Source organism: Ambystoma mexicanum, chromosome 3q (assembly GCF_040938575.1).
Source record: "Ambystoma mexicanum isolate Mex_15411 chromosome 3q, UKY_AmexF1_1, whole genome shotgun sequence".
Classification (NCBI taxonomy): domain Eukaryota; kingdom Metazoa; phylum Chordata; class Amphibia; order Caudata; family Ambystomatidae; genus Ambystoma; species Ambystoma mexicanum.
This window is the reverse complement of record NC_090926.1, coordinates 411,658,259-411,671,466: the sequence shown is the minus strand read 5'-3', so window position 1 is coordinate 411,671,466 and position 13,208 is coordinate 411,658,259. Positions and strand designations below refer to the sequence as shown.

Below are 13,208 nucleotides of genomic sequence, written 5' to 3'. Positions count from 1 at the left end.
CGATACCATGGAAAAATTCAGATCAGGAAGAGACTGAATTGCGCTCTTGTTTCATTCTTGAACCCCTTAACTGAGGTCTCCTGAATACAGGGTGACCTTTTTCTCTAAACACCCCCCTATCTGATTGTAGTACAGACAGGACAGTAACTATAGCAAAAGAACAGTTTTTCCAGCTGGTAAGCGCCAGACTGTAAGGAAAAGAAAAGGACAGGATAAGTACTAGGAATTGAGGATGAGATACAAGCTAATAAAGGTAGTAGGATTGACCTGATAGCTAGAGAGCTAATTCCTTTATCCTATTTTATGGCTGGACTGCTCTGTCTTCACTCTCTCTGAAGGAAGTGGATGGAGACTTTCACAATAGAAGGGGGAAGAGACCAGCAAGTAAAGAACAGGAAAAAAATGATGAGGATAAAATAACAAAAGGGATGGTTAGTAAGGACCTAAACCAAATGGCTGAGGATGCTCTAACAACTCTTCAGAACACCAGAACTCTTCAGAGTGTCTTTTCCTGTGTTTCTGTGAAGTGCCTTTGAAGTTCTGTTCCAAGGAGCTTAAGTAAGAAACCAAAAAAGAATATAGAAAATATATCATCAATTCCAAGGCCAAGGGTCATCCAAAATCAATCCAATGGTACTGTCCGAAGTTGGTTCCAGTGTGCTGGATATAGTAATTCCATGGGTAAGAAGAGTTTGTTTGTCAAAGGACAGCGAGGAAAGTACAGTTTGATTCGGGACAGCAATGAAGCAGGGAAGAGTTTGCCACGGGATGGCAAGGTGGAGAATGTCTGTTTGCCGTGAGGCGGCAATGAAACAGGGAACAGTTTGCCATGGGACAGCAAGGTGGAGAGAGTCCATTTGCTGCGGGACGGCAATGAGGCAGGGAAATGTTTGCTGTGGGATGGCAAGGTGGAGAATGTCTGTTTGCAGAGAGGCAGCAATGAAACAGGAAACAGTTTGCCATGGGACGGCAAGATGGAGAGAGTCCATTTGCCGCAGTACGGCAATGAGGCAGGGAAAGGTTTGCTGCGGGACGGCAAGGTGGAGAAAGTCAGTTTGCTGCTAGGCGGCAATGAAGCAAGATATAGATTTCCGCGGTATGGCAAGGTAAGTCCAACAGTAGAAAAGCAGTCAATCATAGGACTAGGATAACAGCTGTGCCGAAGGAACGAACAGCTAGAGGGTATCAGCGTTTACTTCAATTAGAAGCACCGATACACAGAAGTGTTTCATACTTATTTGGAATCCGGAAGTTCCTCAGGCTTGCATAGGCTCCTCACATTGGATAGCCATAGCAACAATGGAATTTACCCGACACAAGGGAATGGCTGCAGACGAAGTATGACCAGTATGTTGCAACAGGTACCATTGCATCAGCCACCTGTGCCATAAAGATAAGGGAAGCCGAAGCCATTCGCCATGCAGGCTGGATTTCGCATGATAGACTGTGACACCCTGGTTGTGGGATTGTAGTTGGGGGATGGCTATCACTCTAGGCTCTTATTTGTTAGGTTGCCCTGGGCATGGCTGGCCCAGCTGTTTCTGTGCTGTGACACATGCTTCACGTGGTGATGGTGAGTGTTCCCTTGCACTTTACACATGTGTCTTGGCTGCCACATAGCATCCCATGCAATGATGATGGAATAGTAATTCCTACTCACACAGGCAGTCCAATCTTGGTACTTCTTCCCCTTCTAGTGGTGCTTTCCCAAGATAAATCCACACATATAACAGCATTGCTCATTATTGGGATGCAATGTACTCCACAAACAACAGGCACACATGCTTGTCCATACTTTGTTGGATGCCATGGTGTGCGGTGCACCATTACTTATTATGAGGCTTGTTGACAGCTGGTTGCCATGGTGCACGGTGCACCATCACTTATTATGAGGCCTGTTGACAGCTGCTGGGTGCATCTCAATGCTCCCTTCAGTTAATGTATATTTTCCCCAATTCAATACATTCCCAGTAAAGTCTGCCTTCCCCTGTACTTTCCTCTTGCATGCTCCCTTTTTTGTGTGTTTGTCATTGGCCTAGGATTCTCAATGCTTTCTCGTCTGCTTATGTGTTTCATGCCAGTTGCCTCGGTGACATGGCTTCCAGTCTGACAGCTGCATCTGTGGCGTGCTGCCTTCTGCAAGATCATGTCTTCTGTGCAATTGGTGACATTTTTGGTTTTCACATTCTTGGGCTTAGCATCATCAGCTCCCCTGCAAGTGTTTACTGCATTGTCCCACTGCCATATTGAAAGGTGCTCCTGGGTTTCCATCCACTCAGTGTTCTCTTTTTGGGAGTCCTCTCAGTGTCATACTGACTGTGGCCAGATGTATGTGTTTGGAAGTTACCATCGGCATGATGATGGGTAAGTGTAACATGGACATTCACTGCAAGGCACTTGGGAGGGCAGTGTAGGAGTAGTGGGTGGGTAAGGTGTCACTGTGCGGGTGGTTCATGCCTGGACATAGGGTGATAGGTGCATAGTAAGTTATTGCATGCATTTGTTGCATGTCACTCAGGGGGGAACTTGTTGCCGTATTTTTGGGTGCATGGATGTGTTGTTGGCCTTTACATTGCTTTGTATTTCTCTACACATGAATTTGCCATGGAATGATGGATGCATGAATTGTGAAAGAAGTAGCAGCGCTACGCATACAGAAGAAAAAGTATGAGAGTTTAGTTGTTTCCAGGCCATCAGAGGATGAGTTTGATGGTCTGCACAATCCAGATGATGCAGGCTCACATGGGATGAGGTAAGATGTGCATTTCTCTTGCAGTGCACTGTTTATTTTCTGTTTCAACATGACTGCTTTGATGTGACTGTGTATTGTGAACATTGTGGTTTTCAGGGAATGCTTTGGTCACTGAACCTGTTTATTTTTGTGTGACACACATTGTGGGTCTAGGGTTGTCCGTGCTTGGGTTTGTTATCATCAGTTTTGTTGTATGCCTTAATACTTGTGATCTCATGTGTTTGGTTTGGTGTCTTTTTGAAAACAAAGGGGTACCTGGAATAATCTTTGGTCCTCCAGGTGAGAGTAAACCATGTATACGCACACTAGACCGTTAGATAGATGATGGCAACATACTGCTCACTTACTGTTTTCTTGTGACACTTTTATTTCATCATGCAATTTGCGGTACGAAAAATAAAATAGGTTTTTCTCATATCATATGTTCAATTGCATGCTACCTTTCAATTCCTCTATTCAGTTGTTGTTTTCATATGAGGTGTAATATATCCCTTGTGCCATTATGTATGTCACATCTGGAAATTTTGCACCCCTACTTTCACATTCATGGCAACATGTATATGTTTGTGCCTGTAGTGCACATTGTCCCATAGATCTAAATCCTGTTTTGGTTTGCATATGGAATCGGTTGTATTGTTGATTTTGGTGTCCATGAATGGCTAGGTGCTAAGATTTGATTTTTGCCTAGTTCATGCATTTTTCTTTAATTGTTCATATATTTTTGCCATTTGTCCAGTGGTTGAGGCTCCAGAATGATTTGACTATATACTTTGCAAAGTGCTTGTGGTATACTCCCACTTACAAGTATTTCTGTGGGCCTCTGCTTGTGCATGTTGTTTTATGTCTAATGGACACACACACAAGTTTTCCCTCCCAGTGGCACATTATCAGGGTACAGTTGTGGGCGCAGAGGATAGGCCCCAATTCATCATTGAATGGCAGCTGGGAAGTGGCTTCACTGTGTGTACTCCACAGGGGCTGGTATGTATGGCAAGTATGATTGCACCAGCTGTGTGTGTGCAACCACTCCACATGTCATTTGGCCAGCCATGGGCAAGGGTGGTGCTTGTGGGTGTGGCCAGTGTCCCAACTGCATGCCCACTGGTACACTGTGCCACATGGCAACATTGTGCAGGACACATGCAGCCAGAATGATTATACAGACTACTGGTGGTGCATGTAGCAACACCCCACCAGAGTGGTGAAGGGAGAGGAAACAAAACTTTAGCACTCTGAATGTGCGCTCCACTATGCCCTGAGTGGCTACATGTGCAATAGTGTACCTCGCCTCAGCTGGTTTTGTTGGGTTCCTGATTGGTGTCATCATGAATGTAGCCAGCAGGTAGGTGTTGACCCCTATACATGTGTACATGGCTATCATTGTAATTTTTTGCCAGGGTCTATTGTTCAGTGTGTGATGTGCATGTATGTGCATGAGCATTCATACTCACGAATGAGCCATGCATTGCCATGTTTTCCAGATACCAGGGCCCGGTGCAGTGGTGACATGTGGAAGAGTTAACTGTCATGTGTGATGCCTGGGAAATTAGCATCGATTGAAATAATGATTTAATTGGCATCACACACTACCTGCCCATTGATGGAATGCCAGTGCTTTCTGTTCTGGTAGATGTGCTCCGTCAATTAGGGTGGCTGTCTATTACACCCAGTACACTAGGGCAGCATGCCACTGGAAAGAAATCCTGCATGGCTGTCTGCCTTTCTGCTGCTGTTCGGATTGTGCCTGCGCACACATGCATGTGCTGTTATGCAGGACAGCACCTGGTCTAGACAACGTGATTGAGTGGCCTGCGATATCGCACCAACTTCTGCAGTGGTCCACTGGAAGGACAAGTGGAAAAGAAATAGAGTGCAATCAGCACTTTCTTTAGTGAGGGAAGCGCCTGAGAACAGATGGTGGGTGATGTTAGGTCATCATCCCACACCCTAACTCCCTGACAAGGTCTAGGATTATATGGGGGAAGCCCTGTACCGGCCATAGACCTGATCATCCGGCATGTCAAAAAGTGTAGCGTGTGTTGTGAAGATGCGGGCCCTGGGCATCCTCCTCCTGTAATGTCAGAGCACAATAGCGCCGACTATTGCTGAATTCCTTGTGGCTATAGACATTTGTTTGGTGTGTGTTGCGTGCTTTATAGGCATTTGTTCCTATGCGTGTTGACGTTTACACCTGCTATCATGTGACTTATGGGTTCCGGGATTTGCGTGTCCTTATTCGCGACCCGATGTTCCAATTTCAAATCCATGAATACGCTTGTATTTGCGTGGCTATGGGTGTGCGATTGCTTGGCCGTGTGCCATTCCTCAACACGCCAACATTTTGGCCTGTTCTTCCTCATTCTGCCAGTTCTGCCCCCTATTTTGTTTGTTGCATAGGTCTGGCCCACACTCTTCGTGGAGTCTCGTGCAAGGCGCTCGTCAACTCGCAGTGATGTGACGGGCATGTGCGAACTCCACGCAAGTCCCAGGAAAGTCCTGCGCAGTCAGTTACATGAATCGACGAACAGGGATTTTCCACGCAAATATTTCCATTAATCGGGCCCTTTATTTGTATCAAGAGAAGGAAAGAGTTTTGACAAGAAACCCTATATGTAGGCATTTATGGCTGACTGACACGCCCGAGCTTGGGTGCCTTCCAGCAGTAAAAGGAATGCAGCGACATATGTATTGTGCACACATAGGAAGAGTGGGCGGCGCTGACAAGCAATGGCCACAGGAGAACATAATAGGCAATACAATTCTAGAGCATTGCCATATGCTACAAGGTTATTAGTTCCCAGTATGTAAATCAATGTACTGGTGGCAGGGCAGGATGCAGTGTCACAGGCTGTGCGATCTGAGATACCAGCAGACAGCGGTGATGCTCCTTTAAGGGAAAGTGGGTGCTTCTTCATGGCAGTCTTGAAGCCTAATCCAGAGGATAGTCAGACTGCAGATCTCCCAGTGCAGTGTCCCGCTGAAGCATATTTGCATCATGTAGCGCTGATGCCTAATGGGTGGATATTGTGATGGGAAGCTGGCGTATCAACCCATCAAAGAAAGTGATGACAAGCACGGTGAGCAAGTAGGTCCCAAAAGAAGAGATGAATACAAAATGGCCAGGATTGGGCCCACAGACAGGTGTCTCTCCTGCAGTGGATTATTCTGCTCCCAGAAGCGAACATCGAAGCACCTACATCATCCTGAGTGTCTCTGGTGCTTCTTAGCAAATGTGGTTTCAGCACGCAACATCGGAGGCAGGAGTTCATGGAAAAGCAGCACTCGATTAGTAAGCAGAGCGCATCATCACAGAGGCGCCCCCAGGATCAATCAGATGGAACCCAGGAAGAGACACGCCATACTTATGGAGCGTCCCCTTGGTGGACTCATCCATAGCCATTCAAGGCAACTTAAGGCTGAGCAAAGATATCCAACTCCAGGTAGGACCAACTCAGACTTTCATCCTTTCTAGGTTGAAATGGTGAGTACCATCGAGTCACTTGGTAGTGTGCAACATTTAAAGGATCAATGTTATTATGATTCACAGTGAAATGGGTGGATGACAGCACAGAGTCAGTCACCGTTTGGTTGTCGCCTCTAAAAGACGTGTAAGCTTGAAACTGAGTCATCCTCTGAGGAGTTGTTAAAAGTGTGCAGCAGAATCATTAGTCTGACAGATATTCACCTCTGGAGGACCGGCAGGACAAGTCACGTAGCAGTCTCAACCCTCCACTATGGCCAGGGGTGGACTGGGAACTAAAGGAGGCCCTGGAAATAATTGTTGGGGACCAAAAGAGGCCCTGGAAATAATTTTCAAAGTGGCCCCATATGACACATTTTCAGCAAGCCCAATGATTTTCCTATGAGGACATTTGGAAATTCCCCACAAAAGGGGCCCATGGTGCAGAGGCCCAATGGGAAATCTCCAGAGTGCCCTACAGGCCAGTCAACCCTTGACTACGGCGTCAAGAGGTAGACGGGCACACGGTGTAGCCCTGGCAGCTGCACCAAGGGTCCCAGGCACAAGGCAAATTCCTGGCAGCTTCGCCAGCTGTTTTTTTTTCCTTCTTCAAACAACCACAAATCAAGAAAGGGAAATAAAATCCCCCCTCCAGCTTGTCGCGCTAAATCTTTTCACAGTAAATAAAAATTCACTGCGAGGGACCAGCTGCCATATTTTACAGGTTTCCTTCCTGACTTTTCTTTCCCTTATAACATTTACAAACTGTCCCCAGCTGTATGCAGGCTGACGGCTCTATAAATCTGGCTGCGGTCTCCTGTCACAGCAGTGCAAACACTCGGATGGAGGCCTATCATAGATGTGGTGTTGAGGGATTGGTGGGAGTGGTGTAACTAAGCCTGTGTCCGTTTTTCATTTTAGCAGAAGGAAATGTAATGAGGAAGTTTGGAGTTGCAGATATCAGTCGTATTGTGCAATTCTGGTGTTTGTGTATTGCTATTGTGTGGGCTTTGCGTCTAAGCGCTTTAGGAAAAAACACAACAGGGAGGCAGAGCAGTGTTACGGGCGTCATTGGGGAAGTCATAAACACAAACAGGGTGAGTGCGCCTTGGTCGGGAGGGGGGGGGGGTCAGGGATGAGGGGACTACAGTATGGGACTGATAAAAGAGAGGCCACATGGCAGAGGCGGCGCCAGGCATGGACTTTGGAGGGGTAAAAAAAAAACACCCCCACTTTGACGCAGCAGGCCTCAATCTGATGTTATGCTGAGCCCAGGGCTCAGACTACTAGAACCTGCCATATTTCTAACCTCAGAGAGCAGTGCATTTACTTAAGCAAATACACGCTCTCCGAGGTGAGAAAACAGGCATTGAAGTGAATGTAGAGGCAGAGGACAGAAGCCTACCTTGGGTATATGAGTAGTCACCCCCTATGTTGCAGCTAAAGGCTTAACTCTGGCTTGTTCAAACATTTTGAATGTGTGGCCCAAGCATTAACTTTTTATCTCCCAGTGGCCAGCAAGCCAAAAGTCAACAACCTCACCCAAAGCAGTATATTAAAAAGCAATATTGTGTGACCTTTGACACAATAGCATCACAGGCGGTGTTAGCCATGGAGTCCCAAAGATAGCTTTTGATGTCAGGGGCAGGGATCAAAGGTTAGTTGCTTGTGATTTCTTTCAGTGTGTATGTGTCAATATTTTTCTGAAACATTGGGGGCGACCGGGCAAAGCGAGGGAGGTATAAGGGTCTAGGGAGGGTTTGGGGGTGGAGAGGTCCCCCCCAAGAATTCTTTTTCAAATATGGGGTTGAAATGGTGCATTTTACAGCAGAAAAACTGACCAAAAAGCCATAAGTTTACAATCAGTTCTTAAGGGCAACATGAAAATTCCATATCACCAACAGCAGACAAGAACATTTTACTACACAACACGTTTTAATGATTGTGTCCACAGTGTAAGACAGCACTGTCACTGATGTAACACATTGTCATGCTGGTTGTACCCAAAATATGCCTCTGTAGCAACATGTCTATGCTGGCTGTGCCCAATGTAGGCCAGCATTGTCCTGTACAAAGCTCTGTAATACACATTAATTACTTCTCTGTTCATGAAAGAAGCATAATTCAATTCAACAGATAAAATATTGATAAGTGATCACCCAAAGGTGAAACTAATTGAAGAAACGCAATGTGAGCAAAATTTTAAAGTATGCAGAACTTTTTTTATAGCATGAATAGTAACTTGTTGACAACCTTTCCTGAACAGGTTAAACCATGCAATCAAAAGAGAAACAGAAGTAAACAAAAGCCAAAATAGTGGCCACAGTGGGTTTTACACTACATCTGGGATAATTGGCTCTAAATAAGATTGTCAATTCTCCTGTTTTAGGCATATTAATAAGTCTTAGAAAAGCATTCAGCACAGTTAGGAAGAAGTCCAATAATTCTATTAACACTGCAATTGTTTTCAGTTTGTGGCCAGAGTCGTCTAACATTGCATAAATAAATATTAACTGGGCCGTGGCTGAAGCCCGGGTAGTGGCTGAGGACTGTACCTTCCTGTGGTGATCCCTTGCATGGGGTCACCAGAGGAAGTTATAATTTGCTATTACCGGCTGCAGGGAATCTACTGATGCACCACAGATGAAGATAGGCTGCAGGGAAGCTACTCAGCAATCCGTAGTGTCCTTTGGGAAACAGTGTTGAGTCCTGTGTGCATGCCTCCTCTTTCAGAACAATGCAAGATGGTGGATCCTCACTGAATGACCTTTCCAGGAGAAGGGGACAATGCCATGTAGAACTTGACACAGGAAAAGCAGAGGTGCAGGAGTTTTGAGAACAAGTAGGATTGAAAGTTTAAGAAAGGAGAGGCTGGTAGAGGAGATGAGGATGGAGGCTGTGACATAGAGCAGATGGGAAGAGAAAAGGAGGAGAAAGTGGGGGCAAAATGTGAGGTGAAACGAGGAGTTGAGGAACAGAAGGAGGAGAAGGCCAAAGGAGGGGAGGAACAGGAGGTCTGGGAGTACGAGCTGAAGTAGAGGAACAGAAAGGAGAGATCAAAGGAGGATTGGGAGAAATAGCAGGGATAAAGGAGGAGTTGAATAGCAGATACATGAAGACGAAAAAGGAGGAGCAAAGCATGTAGAGGTGGGAGTAAGATGTGATGCAGCAGGAGGAGCAGGGAATCAACACCATGTTGATAACATATTCTCCTATTAAGTTGCATTGATCCCACAACAGTTTTCCATTTTCCCTTTCCAACAAGCTGAATATCAGCATCGCTATTGTGAATTTGCATGGGCCCACCAGCGAACCCCTGTGAGAGATTCAGTGCATGGGCATGCATTGGTGGTGCAGCGTGTGGATATGCATTGGTTGTGCAGCACGTGGGTAGCACTGCCAGTGCACTCAGAATCTTTGCCACAAGACCAGGGGCTCTGTGTGCAACCAACCTAGCTTACCTAGTGCACACTTTACCTTTTCATTCTTTAACCAATAAATCAGGGGAAAGCACAAATGCAGTCCCCCACTACCAGAAACAATGCAGTCGAGTATCCCACATTTGGGGACATTGCAGGGGTCAGCAAATATGATGTGCAATGGGTGAGCCTCACCCTGAGAGATCTGCCTTTGTGATCACAGATTCTTTCCTGCAAGGTAAGTATGAGTTGCAAGCAAGAGGGCAGGAGTTAGGCCCGTTCTGGAAGACCCGCTAAGTGAGGGTGGGAAGGCATGCCCAGACCCAGACCCAGCCCCCTGGAAGCTCTGAGTGTCTGCAGAGCTGCCTGTCCCACATTTAGGAGGAAGCTCAGGCAGGCAGAGCCCAGCAGAAGAGCACATTGTAGCACAGTTCCTTTCTCCCATCAGGTGCTGCTTGGCCCGAGATTTGTGTAAATTTGGCCCTGGCCGTGAGCTAGCAGGCCCAGTCGGAGAACAGGATGGCTCGAGCAGGCCTGTTGCAGTCTGTTCAATGGCCTGTCGGCCCCACACGGGCCCATGGCCCGCCTGAGCAGACAGGTGGGCCCGCTTAACAAGAGCATCCCAGGCGGGGTGCCCCACAGCTGGACACACCAACACCATGAAGGCAAGGCCCGATTGGTGCTCGGACGGGGCTGCCGGGAGGCAGCTGGCAGCCAGCTCCGTGCCCCCAGGACCTGGCTGGGCCTTTCTACGGCTGGAGGGCCTGGAGGCAAAAACAGAGCCTGGGCAGAGCAGGGTGGCTTCAAGAACAACACGGGCACCAGATATCATGGCTCGCACAAGTCTGGGGTTAGGGTCCTGCGCACTTCACCCCTCCAGTGAATGCTGTCGACCTGAGCAGCTCAGTGCTGGCCTCCTTGACTGCAGCAAATCATGTCTGCTGCAAGACCAGGGGCTCTGTGTGCAACCAACCTACTCACACACTCAACTTTTTCTTTCTCCACCAATAAATCAGGGGAAAGCGCAAACGCAGTCCCTAACTACCAGAAATAATGCAGTCGAGTATCCCGCATTTGGTGGAATCGCAGGGGTCAACAAATCCTATGTTCAATTGGTGAGCCTCACCCTAGGAGATCTGCCTTTGTGATCACAGATTCTCCCCTGCCAGGTAAGCATGAGTTGCAAGCATGAGGGCAGGGGTTGGGCCTGTTCTGGAAGCCCCGCTAAGTGAGGATGAGAAGGCAGGCACTGACCCAGACCAGCCTCCCGGAAGCCACAGCCCCTACGACACAGTTAATTTATTTATTTCTGCAATGTTTGTCGGACACCTGTATACAGGTATCTGACAAACATTGCATAAATAAATAAATTAACCGGTATGTGGCTGAGGATTGTAATGCCACGATCCTGTTAATTTATTTATTAATGCAATGTTTGTCTGATACAAGTATCCGACAAACATTGCAGAAATAAATAAATTAACTGGTTCATGGCTGGGGACTGTAACGCCACGACCCGGTTAATTTATTTATTCATGCAATGTTTTTTTCAGATACAGGTATCCGACAGACATTGCAGAAATAAATAAATTAACCAGGTCATGGCTGAGAACTATAACTTCCTCTGGTGATGATTGGGGTCACCAGAGGAAGTTACAGTTTGTGCGCAGGCAATTTTTTTGTTCTTTACCCCAGTCCTTTGTCTATGTTCCTGAGCCTCGTGGGCCACATAAAATGACTTGGAGGGCCGCATTGTGGCCCACGGGCCATTTATTGGACAGACCTGGCTTAACTGTTGGCTCAGCTTCTGCATGGCCCATGCTTTCAATAATTACCATTAACTAAAAAAAGTGTATTTGTGTGCATGTAGTGATTCAATGTATGCATACATGTATGAATGTATGTGTGCATGAATTGGAGGGAGTGTGTTTGTGTGTATGCTAGGAGGTTTCTGTAAGTGCTGTAAGATTATTTAGCATTTTTCATGCAGCACCACTGCATGGGTTTGGTGCATTGCTATAATGCGGTACAGCAAGGCATGTGTTGCCAGTGTGACATGGACATGTAAATGAAAACAGGTTATTCAGTCAAAAACGATTTCTACATCTAAAATGCAAATACATTTTTTTCACAGTTAAAAGCATATATTTTTTTTTTCACCTGAAATTCCTCTGTTGCAGGAGACACATTTGAGGATTAATGAACTAACCTCATTAACAATACTAACATGATTCTAACTCATTAATAATATAATGTGTTCTCCAGTGCAAAATGAGATGGAAAAGACAGACTCTGAAAGTCATTTTAAACGTGCATCCAGATTTATTTCTCTTTGCTTCTATCTGTGCTCTGTCCACAGTATTTGCAGGAAGCAAAGACTTGAATAAGCAGGAAATCAGTTTTGTTACAGTTGCAACTGTATAAGCCAAGCCATTGTTGAAAGTAGGAGTATAGGACATGATGGATTTTTATTGGATGCACGTCACATTAAGGGAGGTAACAAGAGGTTTCCTGTAGAATCTCGGGGAAGAAAAGAGTTAGAAGACATTTTACACAGCTCGAAGAAAGACCTGGCTGGTGGCTGGGGAGTTTTCTGATTGAAAAAGCAGATCCCAGTGCACTGCTGCAGAGACTGGGAATTCCAGTCAATAAGCCCCGGTTTGAGTGACGGCAGATGCTCGTCCTTGCTGGGGTGCTTTAAGAGGGAGCATTGAACCACTTCCAGAGGCGACCAGCCGAAGAATTTCACATGCTGGACAGGCTTGGTAATTATTTTGCAGAGTGCGGGGGCAGTGTGTATGTGTGCGAAACTATTCAGTCAGAGTAGAAGAGGGAATTCCAGTGTTTTATCAACATGTTTAATGTTGCAAATTGAATATGTTCTTGCCGCTCTCTTCTCATTTTGTTACAGATAATGTTGTTACTGTGCAATTTCCATGTATTTCTGTAAAAAGAGTAAGATCGTGTTGAAATGCAAATTATTATAATACACAAAAATATCTGAAAGCAGACAGGTAGTGTGTTTTATTTTTCTCTTTTCTTTGTGCATCTACCATTATAGCACTGATATTATAGAAAGATGTTTAGACAGTGCAATTGTCATTTTTAAAGGTAGCTAAAAATAAGACTTGGCAGTAGCTGTGTGCACGATTCCATTCAGTATATAAGTGTGTGTGTTTTTTTAACGGAACATAAAAATAACATAATGAAATAGCCTGCTACTGGAGGTTTATGAGTCAGCAGAAAGAGAGGCCCTGGATATGATATGATATGATATGGCATTTGTAATGCGCCTATACACAAGTGTTTCAAGGCGCGACGAGGCAGGGAGGGGGGAACAGGGGGGAAGACAAACAACGATCCTACTAGGCCAGGTGTCATTCAGATCGCGCAAGTGCAGGGGTAGGGGGAAGGGAAAAAGTGCAAGGGTAAGGGGAGAGGGGGAAGTGCTGAACAGGGTGAGTAGAATAAAAAAAAAAACATAGTTCACTGATGTAGATAAATTGGTGATGAATACCACATGTTAGCTCGCTGTCGTAGATAAGTCAGTGAGAACAGCCCATGGTGGCACTCCAAA

At 45.9% G+C, this 13,208-nt stretch overlaps 2 non-coding genes across 2 annotated transcripts; both read right to left on the bottom strand.

The window, feature by feature from the left end:
• Positions 1–9,713: 9,713 nt before the first annotated feature.
• LOC138448151 (U1 spliceosomal RNA) lies at positions 9,714–9,877 on the bottom strand. Its single transcript, XR_011260004.1, has one exon. It is a non-coding gene; the product is annotated as a U1 spliceosomal RNA (small nuclear RNA).
• Positions 9,878–10,644: 767 nt separating this feature from the next.
• Positions 10,645–10,808, bottom strand: LOC138448149 (U1 spliceosomal RNA). The gene has a single exon (XR_011260002.1). It is a non-coding gene; the product is annotated as a U1 spliceosomal RNA (small nuclear RNA).
• Between the last annotated feature and the right edge of the window lie 2,400 nt (positions 10,809–13,208).